The sequence below is a fragment of the Aethalodelphis obliquidens genome, unplaced genomic scaffold (genome assembly GCF_003676395.1).
Source record: "Aethalodelphis obliquidens isolate GAN/ISIS:26980383/991018 unplaced genomic scaffold, ASM367639v1 scaffold17, whole genome shotgun sequence".
NCBI lineage: Eukaryota > Metazoa > Chordata > Mammalia > Artiodactyla > Delphinidae > Aethalodelphis > Aethalodelphis obliquidens.
In genome coordinates, this window is record NW_020837961.1 from 30,725,841 (window position 1) to 30,747,359 (window position 21,519).

Consider the following 21,519-nt stretch of genomic DNA (forward strand, 5'->3'; position numbering starts at 1 on the left):
TCATTCCTTTTTATGGCTGAGTAATATTCCATTGTGTATATGTATATACAGCTTCTTTATCCACTCATCTGTTTATAGACACTTAGGTTGCTTCCATATCTTGGCAGTTGCAAATAATGCTGCTATGAACATTGGGGTGCGTGTACCTGTTCGAATTAGTGTTTTTGTTTTTTTCGTATATATACCCAGGAGTGGAATTGCTGGGTCATATGGTAGTTCCACTTTTAGTTTTTTGAGGAACCTCCATATTATTTCCATAGTGGCTGCACCAGTTTACATTCCCACCAACAGTGTACTAGGGTTCCCTTTTTTATATGTCCTTGACAACGTTTCATTATTCACAGACTTTTGATGATGGCCATTCTGACATATGAGAGCTGATATTTCATTGTGGTTTTGATTTGCATTTCTGGTGATTAACGATGTTGAGCATTTTTTATGTGTCTGTTAGCCATCTGTATGTCTTCTTTGGAAAAATGTCTATTCAGATCTTCTGCCCATTTTCTAATCAGATTTTTTTTATATTCATGGATATACATTCTTATAACTACCACACAGCTCAATACTTAGAAGTTTGCCAACTATCCCAGAAGTGCCTCCAAGTGCCCTGACTCAATCATAGCCCCTTCCCTTCCTTTAAGTAACTCCTTTCCTCTAAGTTGCTCTTGCAGAAATCACTTCCTTTTATTTATGATTCTCTCACTGAAGTATGTCTCCCTAGATACTGTTTTTCAATCTTGACCATTAAAAAAAAAAACGGTTGATGTTTCTTTTAAGTCTATTTCAATCTACAGATTTATTTTCTATACCTTTCTTAAAATTTATCTGTTTGATCTGTTTTTCATAGTCTGGATTTGACTAATTGCATACACGTGATACAGTTCAACACATTTATCCGTCCTTTGTATTTCCTCATTCAAACTGGCAGCTGGATCCAGAGGCTTTATTAGGCTTGGTTTGGTCCCTCTGTCACAGCGTGGTGAGTTATTTCATTAGGAGTCACCTAGCGTCTGGTGTCCTTCCTTTCATGATGTTAGCAGCTGTTGATATTCGGTGTCTCCATCCATTAATTTATTGGAGGCTGCAAAATGTTAGTATTATAACTAACATAGTTATAATAATTGAATCACATAGTGATTCAATATTTTTATACATTATACTCCATTTAAAGTTGTTATAAAATAATGGTTACATTTCTCTATGCTATACAATGTATCATTGTTATTTATTTTATACATAGTAGTAGGGATAGGAGATTAAGAGATACAAACTACTATTAAAACATAATCATACAGACACTCTTTTGAGGTGTATGCGCTACTTCTCTTTCCTACCATTTTAAACAAAGTTTAATCAAGAAATTACAATGAATTACCAAGTATGTGATAGGAGATGAAGCAGATACATGACACATAAAAACCAACAATCTTGCCCTAAGACAGCCTGAAACCTAGCTGGAGATACAAGTAAGTACTACTTTGTATTACCAATAACTTGGTTTTCTGTTATGCTCTGGATATGTAATAGAAGTTCCAAGGAGGAAGAAATCTTACGTGGCCAGAAACATGACACAGCTCTGCACATGAAAGACACTAGATAAATACTAAAGGCAGAACAAATGAACAAAAAGAATTGGTGAAGTTGTACATATACAGAGAATTAAGTAGGGTCCTCAACAACTAGCAACACAAAATTTGCTCCTCACCGAAAAAGAGCCCTAAAATCTGAATACACACCTGAAATATTTCATAGATTCTAAAAGGCACATTTTTTTCATATCTCAGCTTCTCTGAAATTGATGGCATGCCATAGTTTAAATAAGCAGCATTTTTCCTTTTCTAATAGTTAAAATAATTGTGTACCTCAAGCTTCATAGATTTGATCAAATATATCAATTGATTCTAATATTGTATGTTAACATGATTTCAAAATTAATCACTTACTACATGCAAATTTGGATATGTAATTATAATTTTTATTATGAGTAACAGTTCAAAAATTTAATGAAAGCCAGACATGGTGCAATGTCAAATCCTATGAGTTCTGATTCTTAAAATTTCAAAACATAAAAGAACATAATAACAACCACTACAAACTCATATAACACATCCTCCATAAAATCTACAGCATGCGTATCCTCTAACATTACTGCAAATGGTATTGTGAGGTAAATAAGTGCAGATAATGTACACAAATCTCAGTTACAGAAATATAGGAAGATATTCCTTCTTTTTTATACTAAAAGGTAGCAAGCTTGGGAAAAGAAAATAATCTTTGTTGCTGTATTTTTATCTATAAATAGAAGAATAAAATAATGACCATATTAAAGAATAGAAATTTTACTGAGAAACAAATAGAAAGGGGTTAATTTCATATTAACCAAATTAATTTCATATTCATTTATAAATTACTCCAAAGGAAAACTTGTATGATCAACATAATGCATTAGTATAAAATAAGTAAACTGGTATATTTTATTTTGACTGGGGGAAGATGCCATGTTTTTTAAAAAAGTAAACAATGAATTTGCCAATGCCTGTCTATTATTGTGTAACTAGGGAAACAGTTTACAGTCTACTGGAAAAGTGCAAACAGGCATGAATAAAACTGCTGACACAACCTTAAGTACAGCATCCTTCACTTCAAAGCAGTACTAGTCTAATTAGAACAGGAACTTACATAAAGTAAAGAGCTTCCCTACCAATCTTCTACCATTATCAGCATCAATATCTGAATAGAAAAGAATATGAATTAGTGAGACACTAATCAACTAAGGGAAGAATAAACCTTAAATCAGTAGGAGAATCTCATGTATGCACCCAAATGTATGTATATGTGTACATACAGGAATTAGGATAGGATAGGAATTAAGATAGCAATTATAGTAGTCAGTGAATCTGACTTTTGCTACCTGCCCCTTTGCTTGCCGAGGGGTAACCTTGGGCAAGTCACTTAATCTTTGCAGTCTCAAATGTCAGCATTAGAAAAGGAAGTAACATTTGTTATCTGCTATATGCCAATCACTGTGCTAGATGTTTTATGTACATTCTGTCTTAATCTTCAAAAGAATCCTACCAGATAATTAGTATTATCCTCACACAACCAAAACTCAGTCACCTAAATTTGATTCATTCCGACAAATCAGCCTAACTCCAAAGCCCCTTTCCTTTACTACATGCTAATATATAAATATAAACATGAATGTGCACAAATATAGTTCAATACATGAATGATGACAAAGCAATGGGACAACTAGAGGCTACTATTTTTCTACAAAACACGTTTCTGTAGTGAGAATTACTTCATTCATTCATCATTAAAGGGTGAGGTCAGAATAATGTAAAAGTCACATTGGCCCAGAAAAAATATTCTCCAGCATAGTAATGTTTTAAAGCCATCAGGGACAAGCTTCCTCACAGAGAGAGCCTTAGCAATATATGATGACCTTAAGGAAAAAAAAACTAAAAATTTTGTAGAAGAGGCCAAGCAGAGGCTGGTTAATGGTCAAGAACTGCTAGGATTTCCACAATGTTAAATTATCTGGCCAAGCTGTGAGTACAGATAAATAATCCATGAAAATACCTTTCCCATGTTTCCTTTTTCTTAAGAAAAGGGGGGTTGGGGGTAGGGAGGACTACTAAAGGAGGCTACATCCTGGATCAGAATATTTAATTTGGACAATTTATCTTAAACAGAATTGAATGCCCTCATGGACCTACATTTCAAAGGAGAAGACTAACTGATGTTGGGTACAAATGTTTAGCTATATTAATATTTTTATTAGAACCGTTATCAGTAAGGCAACTTGTTTTGCCTTATTATAAAGGTCAAATCTAAGACCTAGTATGTAAAGAAGACATGAAAAACCTAGGCATGTAAAGAAGAAATATTTTAAATTATCTATAATCTCATCATCCAGAGATAATCACTTTATAAATTTGTTGTATTTGCTTCCAGTCTCCCTCACTACAATGTGCAACTAATACATATTTTCAAAATTGATGTCATGGTAGGTTAAACTCCATGAAAATGTCGATATTAAACCACTAGGCCTACAAAAATGGCAATTTCATACGGTTCAACCTAACACCATACATGCACTACATGTGTATGGACATATAAAATTTGATATGCATATGAATCACCTGAGTGGACTGTTTAAAAATGAAAATCCCTGGACCCAATTCTAGTGATTCTGTCAGTGGGTTCTGATGTGTATTTGTGCATTCAACTACCATCCTGAATGATACAGATATAAGTGATCTCTGAACCGCACTTTGAGAAACATTACTGCAAACATAGTACAAATGCTTTAAATGAATAATTATTGCAACAATGAGAAGTATATTCCAAAAAGCTGAGTAAGAAGGGAATATATCACTTTCTTCTCATTCAAGACACAAAAATTAAGTAATCATATAATGTCTTCAGACAAAAACTTGGCTTCATCTCTGCAGTCACTGCTTAATTGAAAGTGCAAATACTTTAAAAGTATATTAAAGTACAGTATTTTACCACAATTAAAAAATATATATTTTTTTAAGTATAAGTTTTAATATTGGCTCTGCTATTTCCTAGCTGTGTGATTTAACGTAAGTTATGTAACCTCTCAGAGCCTCAGTTTCCTCATTTTTAAAAATGACAGTAAGAACACCTATCTCATAAATGGCATAATTAATGTAGAAGTGCTTAGGATAGCATCTGGTCCAAGTTAAGGGTCCAATAAATCTTTGTTATAATTATTATGACACGATCATCATGGTGAATGCACCTAATTCAATCAACCCACAAATGACTTTGCCCAGGCAAAAAAGAGGACTGTGTTCAGCTTATCTGATAGGCCCTATATGGAAAAAGCAGTAGCAACATAAAGGCTGCCTTTAAAAAAAAATGCTGACTAAAAAATATGCCAGGTGTGGAAACAAACTCTTTAACAACATTATCTTTGTTAGAGAGCATAGGAAAAAATGGCAGCTCCAGAATTTAATCCCAAACTTGTTCTTTTATTTATTATGTAGAATAATTATCCTATTTAGAGAATATTGGATATCAAAAAGACAAGTGTTCTTAAGCAAAAACATGTGCCTCTCTGCCCTCCAGCCCCAAAACAGGAAAAATGAAAGGAGACATTTCAATATCACCTAGAACCTGGTTCTTTAAGAAATTTCATCCTTCCTCCTAACTTTAACATGCTTCCAGGTCAAGTATTACCATACCTCACAGTGGTAAGAGTCAACTCATTTCTTTTTAATGAACATTTTAGAAGCATGCTTAAGGAACCCTGAAAATGTTCATATACAAATTGATCAAGGTCATCAAGTACAACATATTAGTGGCAGAGTGTGATTAAATCCAGGTCTTTTAATGCTTGATCTAGAGCTCTTAAGAAAAAGCAGTTCCACTAGGGCTAGGACTTCACAGAGTGTTGAATTACAGGTCACAGTATCTCCTATCTTTTATAACCAATCTTTTTAAAAAGTAGTCAACACTTCTGATATTCACTTCCTTTCCTCCTATTTGCCCGCCCCACTGCAAAAAAGCTTTCACCAATCCAGTGAAACTTACTAGTAATTTATTGGTAATCCACCACTTAACATTTCAATATATATGAAATTTCAACACATCCTTGACCAAATCTCTTATGGTATTAACATCCTTATGTTCATGTTATCAGTGTTCATAGCGGGTTTTTTTGGGGGGTGGGGGTGGGGGTGGGCAGGGGGTTAATAAACTTGTTACCAATTGAATAATAAAAGATTTCAAATACTAGTGTTTAAATTATATTAGTCTTCCATAATTAAAGTTTTAAGTATCTGAATTTAGGATAAAGTATAGAATGATATTGGAAATGTTTGCATCTTTCAAGAAACACAAAGGCCTCAAATACTACGGGCAAGTATTTAAGTACATCACAAAGAGAAGCTGTCTTCACTTGCAAGTTTGACTATCATATACAATGGCAATTTTATGCCCAATTGCTTCTATAGCAAATTATTAACATTAATTAATGTAAATGTTTTAGATGTGGTTGAAAGAAATAGCACCTCTATTGTGGCAAGAAAATAAATATGATTTAAGAATGTAAATTAGGGAAGGACAGAGAATTCAGTATTTTTATGTATCAGGCCGTGTACAAAACACTTCACATGTTAGATAGTTAGAGAGGTAAAGGAGTTGGTGAGGAATGTAAAGAGGGGAGATAATTTTCTTTCCTAATGCAAAGCCCTAAGCAGAACTTCAAAGTGGGCAAAATCTTGGGCACCTGAGTCTGATGGTCCTTTACATAACACTAGTTCTATTCTGTTTTAAGCTTTGGTCTTATACTTCTATATTTATAATCAACTATTTGTTTAAAATGCATAAAGGAAAGATGAAAGCAAAGATTATTAAAATATAATCACTGAAAATTCATAATCTTGGATATTAAATTTTTAATATCCAATTTTTAAATTTTTAAATTGCTATACCCTTAAACACTACTCTAAAATAGCTACTATGTTTTCATCAACATTCCTTAGAATTGGTTCAACTCAGAGTTCCTAAATGTTGTTATATCTATGAGACCACTAAGAAAGCAAAAGACCAAAAAAGGATACAAAACAACTCTTAATACAACTCCTCACTAGTACAAGAATTTACCATAATCCCATTATCATAATTATAGCTAGATGAAACTGATGAAATTTACAAATGTGAGAAATATTCTGTTTCATTTAGATGACATAGGACAGTTAACATAAATTGTTATATTTTAGAGATGTGCTCTCATGTTCAACACCAAAGTATGTTGATGCTAAACTAGGAGCAGGGAGCAGAGATTATATTCAAGACTACTAGTACCAATGAACTTTTTACGAACTGATGGATGAAATAACACATAATCTCTAAAATTTCATGGGGGCATTCAATTACCTGTAAAATTACTGAGGTTACCCATAACTTACAGCAAAGAAAACAAAAAAGAGAAACTTACTATTCTAATTTTAAAAATACATGCTGCTGCTTTAAGTGGCCAGCAGCCTCACAGCAACTCGGGGCTGCAATCACAACATCCATTAGAGTCCTCCACAGCTCAGAGCAGGCAAGCAAGTGGTTGTCAGTGCAGCTAGTAAATCACCTGATCCTATTACAAAATCAATTACTGCAGTGCATTTCCATTGCTACACAATCTGATGATGACAAAATGATACTGGATAGCTACTGCAAGGTCAAGAAAACTGCTCAGAACATCTTTAATCGATCTTTTATTTTTAATCATTTGGTCTTAGTTATAATGCATCCATTTTAATTGTATATTTTTATTTGAAATAAATCTATGTAGTTACCTTTGGTTGCCTGGGACACTCGATGGATAATCTCTGCAACTGGTCTGATGTATGGCTACCAGGGAACAGGTCGGAGCAGCAGGTCGAACGGCTCAACCTCTTCATTAAAGAAGAAATAACGCTGCAGCCACAGCCACACATTGACTTGCTCATTTAACTTAAAAAATCAGAGAATTTAACTTAAAAAATCAGAACTGGTAATGTCCCATGTATACTCAAAATTGGCTAACTGCCTCATTCTGCAGCTCTCTGGCTGAAAGAAACACTGTTAAAAAAGAATAAAACAACAGCTTCCCTACAGAAGATACCAGCCACAAACTCATTGCCAAGAAAAACTCGATATTAAAAGCAGAAGTCTCCCGGCTACTCTTTAGAAAGAAGGTAGGGTGCTTTAATATTTTAAACTGTTTTATATTAAAGCCCAAGTACTGAATAAAGGAGCAAACTCAAGATAATGTACCCCCAAATTATACTAACCACTCTTTCTGTCCTCCATCAGTTTAGATCTGCTTGCCTACTCCTCCGGCTCAGCCTATCCAACCTGTTCCCTCTGTAAATGCACACTGTCTCAACAACCAACAGGAATGAGCCCCACCCCTCCCTGTCCCCATACACTCTGTTCAAGAACCGCTCAATATCTGGAAAAGAACTGCTGCTGCATTGCTTTGAGAAACAACAGGGAGCAAATTACTGGACGGATTCTTTAACTTACCAATCAGAACTGCTGACCCTTTATGACTCTACGATTCAAGAAGCCAGCCAAACTCTCACAGTAAGAATAATCAACTGATTTTACTTCTTTATTACAGATTAATTTATAGGATTGTTTTCAATCTTGTTATTCAATCTAAAATACAAAAACATAGGCATAACTATTTTTTTAAACAAAATTTAGACAGTAGCTAGTAAAAATCTTTGAGTATTGCTGGAAGAGGGCAGGACGGTGGTTGATAGGCAAAGTAAAAACTTCCTTCTGAATACTGTACTTAAACTTGAGAAATATGGAGCAATACAATTCTATAGCAAAACCAGTGGTGCTGATAATGACAGAATAACTAAGAAAGAGAATCCAAGGAGACCCCTGCTATCATAAATGTAAGAAGAGTTTAAAATGAGAAGGAAAGGGCATGTGACTACATAGATAGGTATTGACAATAATTATGTGAAAAGCCACCAAAAACCTGGTTGTTTTGATACTGAATCTTCTCCTACCTGGTTACCTGCATCTCATTAAAAAGATTCAAAAACCACAAACCACCCTGAAAACATAAACAACAGTATTAATTATGTTAGCCATACTCTAGTATCTTTTGCCAATAATGTATAAAGATATATATATGTATGTATACCATGTAATTATAATCCACAGGACAAGAGAGGGTCACATTAATACAAATACTTTATAGTCTTCCCAAATAATCAGACTTCAAACAACTGTAACTTAATGAACATTCACAGATCCACGATTATCAGTCTGTTAACAGCACCATTTTTGAGGAAGATAGTCTAAAAACTAAAAAGAAATACCTTGTATTAAAATGTATATTTTAAAAGCTTCCTGTTTTCTGTGGCATTGAAAGGTTCTTTATTTGTGTATATCTCATGTTCAATTTCTTCTTTGGTTTAAATCTAAAAAGAACCAGTATTGCCTCTTCCTTCACCTTGCGCTGCCCTTTTGATATTCATGTTAAACTTAAATCAATTTCCAGAATATCTAAAAACAGGCATGCACTTCACATTGCATTTTTAAAAATCCGCTTGTAGATAAAGGCTACGGAAACAAACAAGCAAAATAATGCAGTAACCTTTTACTCGCCTGCTGGAGGTACTGTCTGCTGCATAGAATTTTAAATCCTCATCTGCAGAGGCAATTGAGCTGGTATTGCCAAGTACTCTGCTTTTCCTGTGCTGCTGCTACCCAGCTATTCATCGAAAGAGCAAATTACCATGGAAAATGTGAAGTACTGTAAGTTTAAGTTTCTTACATGATTTAACAAAAGAACTTCTAAAATCTAGCTATAGCTTGCTCCATCACATTTTCAGAGGCTTGTCAGACACGTTGGAGAAAAAGATCTTATTGCTGCTAATGCACTCCTCCTAGCAAATGTGCGAGATTGGGAAGCTTAGAGAGGTAATGAAAAAATTAGTACATCATCCGAACGTAAGGACAATGTACTGAGCATTAAAACCTCATGCAATTTATATTGTCAACAAATATATAGCATGCCCATAATAATATGAGGTTTTTATTAGCTTTATAATTAACACAGCCTTTAAATAAATCATTGTGTCTAATATTACAGACAAGCATCAATAACAATCCTCACCAAATGCTGTTAGTGAAAGTAAGTTATTTTACTAGCTACTCAGCATCAATGTTGTTTCTAAACAAAACCATGAAATAAAAGATGCAAAAGTATAGATTACTACTTGTGAAATAACTTGATGTGTAGTGCTTCGTTTCCCTCATTCCCCATCAATACCCTCTGGATCTTACACTAGTTATAACTAAAATTGAATGTAAGCAATAAGTGCTATTTTCTTTACTTATTATTTTTCCTTCTGTGTCAGCTAATTTAATGTACTATTGATTTTTAGGTTGCACACAGATGGAGGCAGAAGGCAAGTCAACAAAGAAACAGCTTTAAAAACTCTCAGAAAATGAAACATAACATATTTAGGGAAAAAAAACAGTTAACAGTTATCTTTGTATGACTAGAGTTATATTCACCAAGAGGTGGAAACAACACTAATATTTGCTCACTAATGACATTAAGCATCATGATTATTTTTTAATAAATTAACTGCATTTTAAAGTTGTGCTTTGCCCCTTAATTACAAGTAACTCTGAATACCAAAAACTTGCTTTAAAAATTTTAACCATCTATTACTATTGAATAAATTTCTACTTCTCTAAGAAATAAGGTGACCAGTTCTATTACATGGTAGTCTAAAACATGTGAAATCTACAAACACAGCCCTGCAGGTCAGGGCATCCTTCCTCAATGCCCAAATGTATTGATATATACATAAGTAAGCACAAGCTAACTTCAATAGTTCCCCTAAAGTAGAGCATATGGAACAGAAACACTCAATTGACACTATTATATATTTAAAACTTGTCTTTCATTTTAAAGACTTTAAGATATTGCCACATACAGTTTCCCAGAGAAATTATTCCAGCAGTTCTCAAAATATGGACTTGGGTGTGGTCTCTGAGACCCTGACATAAAGTCTATGAGATCAAAATTATTTTCATAATACTAAGATGTTAGTTGTGTTTTTCACTCTCAATCTCTCATGAGTATACAATGAAGTTTTCCTCAGACAACATGGTTTGTTATATCTTAACAGACTGAATGCAGAAGCAGATAAGAGAATCCAACTATCTTTCATTAAGCCAGACTTTAAATACATTTGTAGAAACGTAAGACAATGTCATCTTTCTTATTGACTTTTTTTGTTTGGGGAAAATAAGGCTAATTCCCCCAAAATATATTAATTGCGTTAACATGTAATTACCAGTTATTTTTAAGTGAATTTAAAAGAATGAATACAGTACTTTTTAAACTTCTCAGTTTTACTTTCTAATAGGTTAAATATTGAGAAATATAACTCAAATAAATCAAACGTCTTTGGGGTCCTAAATAATTTCTAAGAGTATAATAGGGTCCTGAAACACAAAAAAGTTGACACTGACTAAAAATTTTTGCTCACATTTTTCCTTCAGTCAAGGCTTACAGTTTGGGTTTATAAAAATGACTTCAGCAATTTTAAAAGCAGTGATTCTAAAAACATTCGTTTTAGAATATCAAATATAAAAAGTTTCTGAATTTTCACTGATGTCATTTTAATACTCAACTTGGTCACCTTAATTATTGAGTACAATTATTATCAGCTGTGTCTCACAGTAATGCTAAAAACTAAAATCTATTTTTTAAAAGTAGTAGATAACTGATAATTATGTTCATAAGTGAGATATTAAAATCTAGCTTGTAAACACATATACAGTGAAAAAGAGAGCAAAGCAGTTGTTAGAAAAAGGAGAAATGTGAGATTACATATATTCTAACATAAAAATAAACCATAAGAACAGTTTCTAAAATTCATCTTATCTGTACAAAATTACTAGTTTTAAATCATTTTTTTTCCCCCTAAGAAGAAATACATAGCCTTCAAATAAAAGAGTCAGCCCTCCATATAGGCAGATGTGGAACCCACGGATACGGAGAGCCAACTGCACTACACCATTTACATGAGAGACTTGAGCATCTGCGAACTTTGGTGTCTGGGGGGGGTCCTGGAAACAACCTCCCGCAGACACCAAGGCATGGCTGTACACCTCAAGATGTGATAAACAGATGACTGGGGGGAGAAGAAACGATAAAGACTATATGAAAGACAACTAGAGAAATTACAGTAAGACAACAATTACTTTATAGCAACTCCTATTGCTGAGAATATGTTGAATATTTGATATATTATGACTTTATAGTCTAACACGGGATAGACGGCTTATCACCTTAAATTTTAATGTACTAGGCCACGTTTTCCCCTGTAAGTTCCACATGGTTAATTTTCAAAGGGGTTCTCCTTAGTTGTCTTTGGCCAAACCCCATGTCCTCAGTATTCAAGAGCTTTAGTTCCCATTCGTTCATTCATTCAACTATTTACTAAGCACCAACCATGTGCTAGGCAGGGATACGTAATGAAGAAGTTGCAATGCACAAAACAGATAAAAATCCCTCCTACCTTCATTAAACTTATATTCCAGGAGAAGACACACAACAACAAAACAGATATTTACTATAGGAGATGGTGATAAATCATAAGGAGAAAAAAAAGAAGAAGAACGAAATGGCCGGGAAAAGCCTCATTTTTCTTATTAGAAATATAAATAATACTTTTAAAGATTTAGGAATATGATTCAAGATATTATCGATATTTCTATATTTGTCTTTTGTTTTTGTTTTTAAGGTATTTTTAAAGTAAATCCCAGATATCATGTCACTCCCTTCCCCCACCCACACACATATCTTTAATTTTGCCATTGCCTTATATAATAACAAAATCACTATTATCACACTTATCAAATTAAGCTTCCAAGGTATTAACTAATACCAGTCAATACTCAAATTTCTAAGACTGCCTCAAGAATGTCTATTTTAGATAATGTGATCTAAACAGAATCCAAAAAGAACTACTCTTGGTATGTGATTCTTGTTTCTCACATCTCTTTCATTTGAGAGGAACTCCCCTGCCCCTCTTTTTCATGCCACTGACTTGCAGAAACCACTTTAGTTTTCTTATATCCTGAAACTGTCTATATGCTTCTTCACTATGTCATTTACCCTGTACCCCAATCTTTCCTATTTCCCACAAATAATTTTTGATAATGACTATTCCAAATTCCAAATTTAACAGAAATACTAGAGATTTGAGGTGGCAGACACAGGAGTCCTTCTAACTCCAGAGAATCAAACAGCAATTTAAGGCTATTGGTAATTTTCAAACACTTGCTGAAATTAATTTGAAACATTTAACGTGGTGCAATAGCTCTGAAAAGACAGAAGAGGGAACTATAATATTTAGGAATTCCACATTTAAATAGCACTAACTTTAGTTTCAAATTTAAACACTGAGTTTCAACGTGGCAATGGTTGAAAATATAGTAATGATTACTACTTTATATATCCTCCCTCCAAAAACAAAACAAACAAAAACCCTAGAATACAGAAGAAAAAGATTTGCAAGAACAGGGTAAAGACTGAATGCACAGATATTTATAAGTTGTATCATACTAATAAATAATAACCATTAACAAAAGCTATCATTTAAAATTATTTTACCAAACAATATATTTCTACTTTCTAAATATTTATCTTCAATGAGCATATATACATTAAAACCAAGGTATGTGTTTTATAATAGCCATTTTAGTTCAAAATGGTAAGTTAAAATTATGTTTTGAAAAATAGTTTTCTTGAAGTCATCAGGAAAATCCAGAAATTAAGGGTTTTACAGCAAGTTGTTTTTGCATATCCATTTATTCAAAGGGAAACTGCAAAAAGACCAGTAATAATGACATCTCAAGAATAAGCATAGTCTACTACTACTACTACTAAGATGTTTGCTCTGAAAAATCCTGACATTTTATTAAAATGTAAATTTAATTTATATAAAAATATAAATCTGTCACTTTAATTAAAACTGAAGTACTTTATGCAAGTACATAAAAGAAGAGCAAAATTTATACAAACATGACTGCTACTCTACCAAGGCAAGACAGAAGAGAGATAGCTAGGTTACTATAGGACAAAAGTCAGGCAAGCTTTCTGTTACTATCTAACAAGGATCCCCTTTACTCCAGTTTCCAATAACATGTGCACTTCCTTCCGAGCCCCTACCAGCAGTACCATTAATGTTCATGTTTCCACCAAATTCTGTTTATGACATTTTGGCATTTCTTTAAGAAGCTATAGGCTTTCTTTACTTTCTTCTGAGTCCTCATCTTCAGGATCTTTACCATCCATGTTTCTACCAACAGTACATTCAAGGCAATCTACGCTTTTCCTACCATATTCCTCAAAATTCTACTCATTACCCAATCTCAAAGTCGCTTCTATATGTGCAGGTATTGGTTACAGCAGCTCCGCCCACTTCTGTACTAGCTTCCTAGGGCTGCTGTAACACATTACCACAAGGCTGCTGGCATATCACGACATGAATTTATTCTCTTACAGTTCTTGAGGTCAGAAGCCCAAAATCAGTTTCAGTGGGCTAAAAATCCAGGTGTTGGGGCTTCCCTGGTGGCGCAGTGGTTGAGAGTCCGCCTGCCGATGCAGGGAACACGGGTTCGTGCCCCATTGTGGGAAGATCCCATATGCCGCGGAGCGGCTGGACCCGTGAGCCATGGCCGCTAAGCCTGCGCGTCCGGAGCCTGTGCTCCGCAACGGGAGAGGCCACGACAGTGAGAGGCTCGCGTACCGCAAAAAAAAAAAAAAAAATCAAGGTGTTGGCAGGCCAGTGTTCTTTCTAAAGGCTCTAAAAGAGAATCTGTTTCCTTGCCTTTTCTAACTTTTAGAAAGCTGCCTCATTCCTTAGCTCCTGGCCCTTTCCTAAATCTTCAGAGTGTACCACTCTAACCTCTTACCTTCAGTCTCCCATCTCTTTCTTCTGCCCTGACCTTCTTACCTCCCTCTTTTAAGGAGTCTGTGATTATACTGGGCCCACCAGGGTAATTCAGGATAAACTCCCCATCTCAAGATCCTTAACTTAATCACATATGAAAAGTTCCTTTAGCCACATAAGATAGTATAGTCACAGATTTTGGAAATTAGGACATGGACATTTTTTGGGCTGGGGATACTAGTCAACCTCCCACAATATACCAAAAAAGCATGAAATATAAAAGAAAAAGATATAAACTCAGCTTCATCAAAATGAAAAACTTCTAAACTTCAAAAGACATTGGTTAAAAAAAATGAAATGCAAGCCACAAACAGGGAAAAACCTCAAACAGTTACACAAAGGACTAGTTTCTTATAAAGGTAAACATATACCTACTATATGATTCCACTATTGCACTCAGAGGAAAAAGGAAAGCACATGTCCACATGAAAAAATCCATGCAAATGTTTGTAGCCGATTTGCAATAGCCAAAAACTGTTAACAACCCAACACAGCAACAGGTAAATGGAAAACAAATTGTGACGTATCAAAATCAAATCAAAATTTTAGTATTCCATAATAAAAAGGGACAAAGTATTGATAGTCCATCCAACAATATGGATAAATCTCCAATTTATTAACCTGGGGGAAGGAAGCCAGAGAAAAGAGGAGACGTATTATATGATTCTACTTATATAACATTCAAGAAAATACAAACTAACCTGTAATGACAGAAAGGAAAATCAGTGTTTGCCGGGAAAGTGGGGGAGGGGAGGGAGGAATTACAGAGTTATAGGGAGGATTTTGGGGATGACGTATATATTCATCTTGAATGTGGTGATGGCTTCATGAGTACATACATGTGTCAAAAGTCATCAAATTATGCATTAATTACATCTAAATAAAACTAAACTTTTTAAATTTAAAAATTAGAACATGGAAATGAAGCAGAGAAATTAAAATCTGAAACCTATTTTTTTGGTAGAATCTTAATAAACAGTCTGCAAAGTAAAGAATACCAAAGACAACTTGAAAGATTAAAGATGTTACACGGACACTGTAATACAATTTAAAATACATTCAATATATGTATTTGGTCTTTGGCCCCAGTTCCCGGCAAAAGCCCGTGACTTTCCTGAGTGATAAAAGTGTCTTTTGTTATTCATTCTCGGATAACAACTAGGTGTCCTACAATTCAATTCAATTCTGATACTAACCAGAGTTAGTGTCAGAATGCACAAATTAAAGGTACAATCCTTCCATTCTGACACTACCTCTGTCAAAGCCCCTTTCAACCACTCCTGAGTTTATGCTAATGAGGTGACTAAAAGTGGTATTACAGAGCTTCAGGATGGGGGTTGGTCACCAGAAAAACTTTCAGCCCCACCTCTCAATCTCCAGGGACAGGAGAGGGGCTGGAGATTAAATTCGATCACACAAAACCAATGGTTTAATCAATTACCCCTACATAATAAGACCTTGATAAAAACACTAAACATTGTGGCTTAAGGGATCTCCCCTGTTGGTGGATGCATTGATATGGTAGGAGGTGGCATTCACAGAAAGCGTGAGGAGAGGACATGCAAGCTCTATATGGCCCCTACCCTCACCCCAGACCTTGCCTATTCCTCTCTTCCGTTTGGCTGAGTTGTATCCTTTAAAATAAAAGTATAATCATAAGTACAGAGTTTTCAGCGAGTTCTGTGAATCATTCTAGGGAATCATCCAATCTTTCTAGTTGTACAAACCTCTGAATTTGTAAACAGGTCAGACAGAAGAGCAGGTAGCTTGGGGAACACACTTGTGACTGGCATCTCAAGTAAAGGCAGTTTTGTTGGAAACCTTGCCCTTTAACTTGTGGGATTTAACATTAACGATAGTTAGTTTCCAAACTGAATTAAACTGAATTGTAGGACACCTGAGAATTGGAGCTGGAATACAGATATTAACTGTGGAATTTAGGAAAGATTTCTGGTTAGAAGGTAAAGGAAAAGGGTAGTGGTACTCAGTTTCCACTGGACTTCTCCACCACTCTTATCCTCCCCAACACCATAAAAAGGAGAAAGTTCAGGAGACTTTTGTAAGTTGATGTTTAAAATAAACTTTCTAAGCAGATTGACACAGTGGTCAAAAATAAACTTTACTAGTTTCTGAGGCACATTTATTTTCACCTTCAGAGAGAGTGCCTAATAAATTTCTGACTTTTTTAATATTTTTAACTCTCAGAGATAAAAGATATGTATCAACTTAGTCAACTGAAAAGAATGATCCAGATGTGCATGATCCATCATAACACTGAGACATTATTAAGAAATCAACACATCTGGGCTCCAGGTCAGACAAACCTCAGTAGGCAATACTATCTTAGACAAACCACCATCTCATAAACAGCCATTTGCTCATTTTAAAATGACAGCATAATAATCTCATGTTGGATTGCTACCCTAGTCCCATCTTTGTGTAAACCAGCTCTGTTACGAGTCAACTGACTTCTAACTGGAAAGCACTGCTTACAGTATGGGTATGAAAAGAAACAAGTCCAAAAATCAAACAGAGAAAGAGGGAGGGAGAGAGAGACAGACAGAGAGAGACAGAGAGAGGAAGGTGGGAGCTTGTGATTGGAAAACCACCCCAGTTATGTTTGGTTTGCTATGTCACTTCTATGGGTCACTGGAAAGTCTTAGCATGTGATGAGAGATTGATAAGCAATTCAATCTTTTCCACTTTGTAGCACAGCTGAAAGCAAAACCAATACAGCCCTAACATAGCTAGACAACCACAATTAAAATGTTCCCCAACTGGCATGATCAACTTATGGAAATTAGGATCTAGTTACTCCTCTGCATATTCACTGCAAGATGCAGTGAAACAGCCCCAAATGACAGGTGAGAAGTGGTGGTCCAGTGGTAAAGAATCCACCTTCCAACGCAGGGGACATGGGTTCGATTCCTGGTCGGGAACTAAGATCCCACATGCCTCGGCGCAACTAAACCTGTGTGCCACAACTACTGAACTCGCATGCCTCAACTAGAGAGCCCACACTTTCTGGAACCCGCGCGCCACAACTACAGAGCCCACGTGCCCTGGAGCCTATGCACCACAACTAGAAGAGAGAAAAGAACGTGCATGCCACAACTAGAGAGAAGCCTGCACGCCACTAAGAAAGTGGTATTCTCCGCTAAGTTACTAGCCAAAATAGTACAGCAAGTTCAGACTACAACATAACTTTACTACCTAAAATAACATCCCATCTATCATTAATGCCATGAGAAAAATAGTCAAGCCAGAAAGATGACTTCAGGATCATCATATTTTCAAAACTATCAGCAGATCCACTTTTTTCAATCAAGCTTTGGGGCATATCTCTTTGAGGCAAATAAGTCGCGACAATACTATAGCCAAGTTAACTACAAGAGTAGCCAAAACATGCAAAGAGCAAACCCAATAGTCATTCCTAAGATTCTTTTTATAGACAGCAGTTAATTCAGTTAACCCTGGTGATAAATGGGGAATCATATCATAGGCAGACTGACCTTACATTAATACAGCAGTGATTCCAAACCATGGGGGAAGTGTGGTTTGAAAAAGCACAATCAATACTACAATAAAAACACCAATTTTCTTTGTACTACAAAGTACAGAAAGTAATACTTTATAAATCCCTAATACTAACACCTTCCAACTGTGGATAATAATAGGTAAGGATGGGGGAGGGCAAACCTTCTGCCATAACTATAAAATGGAGTATAACAATGGTTTTAATAGGTATTAAGGGAGGGGGAAAGGAGGGAATGCGGAAAGAAAAATGCCCTAGGGCACTGACTTGCCTATTTGGAAAAGTCAGGGATGAGTTAAACTGTAAACTCTCTGCAATGGCATCCCTGTACAATAACCGAGATTCAAATGGGACCCTAAGTTATCCAAAAATGAACTATGGTCATGATATGCTACTTTTTAAAAAAGCAAAGTGTACGACATATTATTAAAATAGTCATATCAAAAACATTAAAATTTTTCTTTTTACTATCCAGAACAAATTCTGTGGAATTTACATTTTATCATAAAGTTTCTAATTATATTGGAGCTAAAATTGCTAATTTCCATAACAAATAGATTCGGAGAAGTCAGAAATCCTCAAAAGCAAGATCTGGGGATGTAATACACATAAATATACATTACTATATAAATAAATATGTACTATACCTATTCTGAGTTAAAGAAGTAACAATACCAAACAAACAGAAAATGTTTACTTTATGCTATTCATAAGATAGTGATATTCAACCATTTCCTCCCAAACAAAATCTTAAATGGAACTATAATATTTGAAAGATATTAACAATATCTGCAAACAAAATCTTAAATGGAACTATATTTGAAAGATATTAACAATATTATTAGTGTAAAGTTATGTTAAGTTATATTTACTTACATAAAGAGAATTAATAAAACAATGTGGCTGTCTAATAAATGTAAAAATATGTAGTCATGAGTTTTTATCAGTTTCAGCAATTTATTTCTGTATTGTATGGGTTAGACTATATTAAGAAAATCCTGATACATAAAGATAAGTACCTGAATAAGTAATTTCTAAAAGATACATTGGAACAGTTCAATCCAAAGCTAAATCACTAACAGTTTCCAACAACTGTTAACTTATTATAAATGTATAAAACTAAACACCCCAAATTTAAAATGAGTACTAATATTATCTGTAATACAATATGCTCGAAATATTTACAGATTCATTAACTGCACAATGACTATATACATTATTGACAAAGCACAAAAAGAACACAGGAGCTGTATATGCATCTGAGTCTCAGCCACATTTAGCTGAGCCCACACCCTCCAGTCCCCTCACCTATGCAGTGGAGTCATCATTCTTAAACTTTACATACAGAATATATCCAGTTGGAAAACTTCCTCAAAAAACACTGGTGAGTTTAAAACTTTCTTTTAAATGACACTGAGAGATGGAAAAGAACTCCTAATATCCAGGAACCTGCCTAGTACCATCTGCCAGCCTTGATATTCTTCTGTTGAACATAAAACAATTTCAAAGAACATTTGCATTAGACATGGTCACTCTGATCAGGATGAACCGTGACTACAAGACCACTCAGTAATCACATCTGGACACAGGCAAAATATGAACACTCTCCAAGCCACAAAATACCAAACATCCCCCTCTTGCAAAAGGTATGAGTGAATGCTGCTTCTTTAACAATTACAGCTCTAGTCTCACTTTATTCTGCTGTCCCTATAGATAAGATTTGTTGGCGTACGAAATCATAAAACTGTTCCTGCTTTTTGACAGTACCTAATCCAGAGTGGACTTCTGCTACCTTGGACCATTCCCAAAATCACTCAACCAAAGCCCAAATCCTTTAAGTCCTGACACCCTCTTACTGGGACCCCATGGTCTCCCATAGTGTGTGTGCTCCCTTGCTGCAATGAGTAGTACACCCAACTTGTCCAACTGCAGGTATGCTTCTGGTGCTCTTTGCTGGAGGGCATTGACAATACATTTAGAAGAAAGCAGGAAATGCTTTTAAAAAGCTGCTCTGACAGCACAAGTTAATATACTAGTGGTGTCTAACACTTTAAAATTTGATATACCACAACTGTTTTAAATTTGTGTTTAATTTAAATTTGTGTTTTTAAATACCATAAACACTAAAACTCAGTGTAATAACTGATTCAAGCAAGAATCATCAATAGACGATAAAACTGTTGGATGAAAACTTGGTAGGAAACATATCCACATGGCCTCAAAGTATCACCCTCAGGTTACTTATAAACGATAAGGGAGAAGTAGCTTTATAATAAAGAAATCTGGCCATCACCACCTTGAGAAAATAATCAAACTTATCATGAACAATAATGAACCAAACTGGCATGTGTGATACACTGAAAAGCATACACTATCACCTATGTTTTAGTTTTGCCAAAATGTTTTAACCTGAATCCAATCATAAGGAAATACTCAGAAAAATTTGAAAATGTAAAAATGCCTACAAGGCAACTAGCTGGGACTCTTTAAAAAGTCAGTGTCATAAAATATAAAATAAAGGCAAGAGACTGTTTCAGATTAAGAGAGACTAAAAAAACCATTATAACCAAATACGAGTGATCCTGGATTAGATCCTAGATTGGGCAGGCAGCAGATGGGGGTGGGGATTATAAAAATCTTTAGAAAGCAATTAGGAAAATTTGAAAATGGACAGTATTATTAGATTTTATCAAATCAAGGCTAATTTTCATGGGTACAATAATGATACTGTTGCTATACATTTTCAAAAATCTTATTTTTATATCAAACATGCTTAGTATTTAGCAGTTAAATGTCAGAACGTACAAAACTTTTTTTTTCCAGCTTTGAGATATAATTGACATATAGCACTGTATAAGTTTAAGGTATACAGCAAAATGATTTGACTTACATACATCATGAAATGATCACCACAGTAAGTTTAGTGAGCATCCATCATCTCCTATAGATGCAGAATTAAAGAAACAGGAAAAAAAATTTTCTTTGTGATGAGAACTCTTAGGATTTACTCTCTTAACAATTTTCATATATAACACACAGTGGTGTTAATTACATTTATCATGTACATTATACCCCTAGTACTTGTCTTATAACTGGAAGCTTATACCTTTTCACTGCCTTCATCCAATTACCCTCCCCACATACCCCACCTCTGGTAACTACACATTTGTTCTCCTTTTCTATGTATGTATGTTTGTTTGTTTGTTTTTGAAGTATAACTGACCTCAAGCACTATGTTCGTTCCTGTTAACATAGTGAATCAGTTTTTCTATACATTTCAGGATGATCACCATGTTAAGTATAGTTACAATATGTCACTGTACAAAGATTTTACATAGTTAATGACCATATTCCCCACAATGTTCATTTCTTACCCATGACTCATTTATTTTGCAAATGGAAGTTTGTAGTTCTTAATTGCCTTCACCTAGTTCTTTCCTCCAACCCCCTCCTCCCTTCTGGCAACCA

The 21,519-nt window shown here is 34.8% G+C and overlaps 1 protein-coding gene across 7 annotated transcripts in view; it reads right to left on the reverse strand.

The window, feature by feature from the left end:
- Positions 1 to 21,519, reverse strand: part of FBXW7 (F-box and WD repeat domain containing 7) — a 207,254-nt gene that overhangs the window by 111,496 nt on the left and 74,239 nt on the right. The window contains exon 1 of one of the 7 annotated variants that reach the window (XM_027117186.1): positions 7,326 to 7,465. The exons of the other annotated variants lie outside the window; for them this stretch is intronic. The gene's annotated coding sequence lies outside the window, so the exon portion shown is untranslated. Of the gene's footprint in view, positions 1 to 7,325; positions 7,466 to 21,519 lie in introns of those variants that run through there. 7 annotated transcript variants of the gene reach the window in all.